We start from the raw sequence: 5981 nt of genomic DNA, 5'->3' as shown, positions 1-5981 counted from the left end.
AGAAGGTAAAGGTGGTTTCCTTCTTGTTGGGCACACTCATGACCATATTAATCAGATGTTCAGTCATTTTTCAGTCACATTGAGGAGGAAGGAAGTTGGGAGCTTTCCATCATTAATTGGATGTATTAAGAAATCATGCATGCCAGTGCCTACTTTTGATGTGTTGGAAGAAACTGTTGACATGTGAAGGTTTATTCTAGGATTGCATGGTGAGGAGAAATGCATTGAACAACTTAATGACATTAGCTTCCAACATCAATTTCGTATCAAAAGAATTAATGGGAAAACACTAATATGGGGCAAGAAGTATTCAACTACTGCAGAATGGGTATCGTCATCAGGTTTGGAATTTTTGAAGTTCATTCCAGATCATCCAATATTTGCATCAAATATATTGTTATTACAATCAGTTGTTGAAGTTCATAATGCATGCAGACAGAATAGAGATATAAATTATTCTGATTGCCTAGAAGAAATTAAAAAATGTATTAGATATACATATGAGTACTTTGACATTGTTGATTCAGTTTGGTGGGAGTCATTTTTCAATAATCAAAGTGATATCATTTCAAGAACAAAAAATGAAGATATACCTTTGAAAAATCCATTTATTTGGCCACAAAATGTGTCAAATGAACATGAGGAAAGAAACATTGTTGAACAACAACAATCTCAAGGTATTATTAATTCTTCACAGGCAGAGGAAAGAGAGATGTATATTGGTTCTAGAAGATCTCGTGCACAATGTGAAGCCATGGAAGACCTTTACAGGGGTTCAATACAGGATATTAAGGAGGGTTGCATGATCGCAGTGCTAGCAGATGGAGATCCCACTGGCTATCAATTCTAGGTTTCTAATGTTATAAAGGTATTTACAGAAAATGAAGATGTTACAAGTGTTGAAGTACATTGGTATGCCACAAATACATACCCATTCAATGGCATGTATAAGCCAGAGATGGTAGTTGATAAAAAAAAATAGCGGAAAGAGAAAAAGAAAGGATACAAATATAAATCATCACCACACAAACCTCTTAAAATTGGAGGATGTTGACATACTTGTTTATGACTTCAATTTAACAAAGAGAGGAACTATTTGCTTCAAGATGATAGAGATTCTGAAAAGGTTGTTACCCAAAGGAACATTGTTGAGATGGGAGTCTGCTGAAACTAGATGTAGATCCAGAAGAATTTGAAACTTGAAATGGTGGGCATGCATGTGGACACAAATGGGGCACTAGTTGATGAAAGAGAAGAATATCTTCATCTGCATCCATTCATTCATCTGAAGATGTGAATTTTGATAGTGTGCAAGAAAATATGAGTGATTTTGAATAATTGTCTAAGATAGTTTATATAACTGAGGTTTGCATCATATATTGAAATACAAGTTTTGATTTCCATATGGTGTTAAATCAGAAATTATGATTCATTTTTATGTTGTTGGATTATATGATTTAATTATGATGATTTTTATTGTTTAGAATATTTACAATGCAAAAATAAATTAAAGGTATAATGTATGTTTCATTCAATCTACAAATAATGACATTTTGATTAATTTAGTCATGTAATTTGTTCATAATGTCATGGTTTTTTAATTTTATGGTTGAAATTTTTCCAACTTTTTTGTATCTTTAATGTTATGATTGAAAACAATTAGAATTTTAGCGATCTTTAGTGTGATGTTATTATATGTTTAACAACATGCATGAAAACTAATAGAATGTTAATGTGTTTCAGATCCCATTATTTTTTCTTTTGTCGTCATTACTAAAACATGTTGAAATTATACTTAGGAAAGAAAAATGTTATTCTACCAAAAATATTAGTGTGTTTTTTCCTCAAAACTAGTTTTTTTTTTCACGTAAAAATTCGGTTACTGGCATTTTTTAAAAATGGTGAAAATTGACCCTAAAAAAAAACCATCACTCCAGTATCAACACTTTTCATTTTTAGGGTGTTTTTTGCATAATTTTTGCACAAAAAATCATTTTCACTGCCATTTTTAAAACATGTTCAAAATTGACCCTAAAAAAAAACATCATCCAGTATACACACTTTTCGTTTTTACCATTGTTTTTCATGTTTTTTTGGGGTTTTTTGGCCAGAGTTCCCGTTTTGAGTTTATAGTTCTCGTTTCAAAGTTTACATTGTTCTGTCCCAAAGGGGATTAGTTTTATTATGTTACCGTTCCTTTTTCTCCATGACAAGAGTCTTCTAGATAAAAGAATTGGGTCAGATGGGTCTGAAGTTGTGGGGATTAGAGGGCCTGCGTCTTGTCTTAATAATGCATGGATCGCTTCAAGGGTTAAATTATGGTAATTGGACTGGGCATGCTCCTATGTCTATTATGTTTGGTCACCTTGCGGTAATAGAACCCATGGTGATGTATCTGTACAGGGTTGACCTAGTTGGGCTTTGGGGTAGTATAGTGAAGTATCAAGCCTAAGGCTATCGGAATTCTGGGTCAAGTTGGGATGGGTGGGTGTTGGGTAAACTAGTGTGGGGGTTCTTTGCTGCTACTAAGACTCCCTGGCTTCCTAGTCGGAAGAAACCCTTGGGCCATTTCCATGTGAGTTGGTATGTGTTTAGTCAACCCCTCAAAGATGAAGGTAATAATGGGCATTAGGACCTTAGGGTTTTCATCGAAGTTTTGGTGTCTTATTACTAATCTCGGTGTAAGGGGATGGAACCCCTACCTATTTCAAGGAACATTGTTAAAATTTGTTGTAAAGAAAGGAAGGTTGGCAAGACCCATGTTCTGTTTTGACGGGTGTCTGTTAGTCTCTGGAGAGGTGAGCAGGTTGGAAACTGGACCCATACGCTAGGATGTTGTGGGTTTATACCACCTGCAAGTACTTAGTGACACATTTCTTCAACCATGGCTCACGTGACGGCTCGAACTCGAAGGCTTTCCCTGCGGGGTCGTGGTAGGAAGAAAAAAGACAAATAAGAAGAGGGTCAATCCAGTGCACCTGGAGGAAAATCGAGAACCAGAAAGTCTACTATGAGCATCATCAATGAGGTTGCAAAAGCCTACCATGAAGGCACAACATAGGAAATTCAACAATTGATTGAGGAATGGGAGGCAGATCTGAACCACCAGGCAAGTTCAATAGATATTGATGTTGAGGATTGGTGAATCTTGGTGCTCGATCCTGGGCATACACGGGGTTGAGTAAGCCAGTTTAAACACACTCTATTTCATTACCGGTGTATGAAATGGATTCTGGGCAAGGCCCTGGAACAAATAGCTTTGAACATGGCCACCACAATGCAGGATTTCTTGAACTACAAGCAAGGCTTCCAACAAGTCCATTCCCAAATGCAGAAGTAGGATGGGCACCTCCAGCGCATAGAAAACCACTTACTTTGCATCCTCTCTCCGACAAAATTCCCTGGGTCTAATGCAAAAGACCCAGTGCCAGTGGAATCTGCTTCAGTTGAGGAAGTAGATTAGTTATTATGATGTCTCTTTCTGTAGTTTTTTGGTGCGGATTACTTCTACTTTTCAATGTATAGACAGTTATGCCAATAGGCAAGTAGATGATAGGCTAAGCATAGACATATAGTCATATATTGCATGGTTAGAAAGACTTAAGACTTATTGTTTTTGGATAGAATACCACGTCGTAGGTGGCCAACGGACTTAGTTTCCCATAGGGCAAGTTGAGGCCACCTAACTAGCTTTAAAACTAGTTATAACTTGTTAAATTAATAGAAAAATTAGGTACAACCAAGCTTAACAAAAAAAATGTGATTTCCTTAATTTAATTTATGGCTTTAAATTTTTATTGAAGGGATGGTGAATAAAAATCCACAATTGTGGAATGCATTATAATTTAAATTTAATTTTTTCAACATTAATGTTATTTATTTATATTTTATTTTCTCTAAATTTTAATATTCATTTTATCTTTTCACAAATAAATTCCAACTTCTAATTCATTCACTCTCCATCTTAGGAGAATGTTTTAGATTAGAGATGCAAAAAATTTCTTTCATTATTTTCTTTTGCATATACTTTAAATTTTTTTTTAGTAAATTTCAGAAATATTTTAAAATTTAATAAATTTTTTTAAAAAAGTGACATCACTCCCTTCTAATTTAAAAAATATTTTCAAAATCTAAATAAAAAATAGCTCCTCATTCACAATCCAAATATGATTTCAGCATTATTCTTTTCAAATACTACACAATCTATCCATCGAATTCTACCATCTTCTTTTAATTCATTCTAAAACTTTTATGTTTCTTTTTTTAAATGTATTTATTCAAAGTTTGTTAAATGTGTATATATATTTAACTTTTAGGATTTGAATAATCATAATATCTTTACATTTTTTTAAACTAAATCTTTTCTTAAAAAATCATTTAAACACATCAAAATTATAACCTCTTTCTAGTATTTTCAGAATACTTATTCAAAATTGGTTAAACTTGTATATATATTTAAATGGTAGAGTTTGAATATATATATATATATATTTATTTATTTATTTTAAACTAAATCTTTTCGTAGAAACAATTTAAACAAATAACTATTATAATCTTACATAGAATTATAAACAAATAATAATTATAATCTTACATAAAATTATATCACCTAGTTTTTAAAAAGCTAGTTACAGAAGGCCTCCCTATTATTTCTACTTCCCCGCGTTCGTTATCCTTTCTTCATCGTCCGTTCACATTCGCTTGGCTTTTATTTCTTCCTACGTTTGACATTTTAAAATGTCCTTTTATTTTTTTGCTTCCTAATCCTTTCTTCATCGTCCATTCACATTCGCTTGGCGTTTATTTCTTCCCACGTAAAATGTCGTTTGACTTTTTAAAATGTCCTTTTATTTTTTGTGCTTCCTAAAATGTCCTTTTATTTTTTGTGCTTCCTATTCCCACAATAGGGACGCTTAGTCATTCGTGTTTTTAGATTTTTTCTAATGGATGATATCTTTTATCTGAAAACATGCTTTATTGGGCATGAACCACCCAAATACCTATTGAATCAATGTTTGACAATTTTCCCTTTTCCTATATACCAAATACCTATTGAATCAATGCTTACTATTTTGAAATAATGTTAAAAGTTTTAATTTTCCCTTCTCTTGTATACCGTTTTAATACATTCATCATGAAATATATTATCCATAAGATACAAATGTCAAATGTCAAATTGTTATGAAGTGAAGTGAAATATATTCTTTTTAGAATTCTGAAATTGTTTTCTCTCCATTAAAAATTTGTTTTTCTTAAATGTAAGGATACATGTTAAGGTTTAAGATTTTGAAGTATTGGCACGAGTAAAAGCCTGCTTTCTTATGAACCATCAATCAGTAATTTTAGGTGGAGTGGTTTTTCTTGAATAACAATGATGAGTCAACCTACATTTCTTGATCGTAGCGAGTGATTAGCCATCCCCACTACTAATTTGATAATTGAGTTATGATAAAATTTCCAACTATGTAAAAAAAATCATTCTTTCAAAACTCGGATGGTAAAATTTTAAACATTTAGATTTCATCTATATTCAACCAGATCACACCTGCTTCTAGGATATGATAATTAAGTAGAAACAATGTCTCGATAGAGTATTTAAATTCAATTAATAGGTATATTATATTTTTATGATAATAATAATTTAATAAAAAAATTATGTTAATTTAAATATCAAACTAGTGTTTATTTTATATATATATATATTTAATAATATTATTTTAAGTTTTGATGTTTAAGATTTTTCAAGGGGCCATATTGAGTATATAGACTATGTACAGCCTAATCAGAAGCATAAAAATGAAACACACAGATCCACGTCACGACTAGGAATTTTTTTTAAGAAGTTTGAATTTATAATAAATTTGTGGCCATCCTTAAATATTAAGTATCACAATTAATATACATCAATCGTATTGGAAATTTAGTTGCCACCTTATAGACCGGGGATAAAACAAATAAGTATACATATAAAAATATATGTT

This window comes from Pinus tabuliformis, chromosome 4_1, assembly GCF_031772625.1.
Source record: "Pinus tabuliformis cultivar Carrire ecotype Pingquan chromosome 4_1, CPIR1, whole genome shotgun sequence".
Taxonomy (NCBI): Eukaryota; Viridiplantae; Streptophyta; class Pinopsida; order Pinales; family Pinaceae; genus Pinus; species Pinus tabuliformis.
This window is presented reverse-complemented; position numbering follows the sequence as displayed.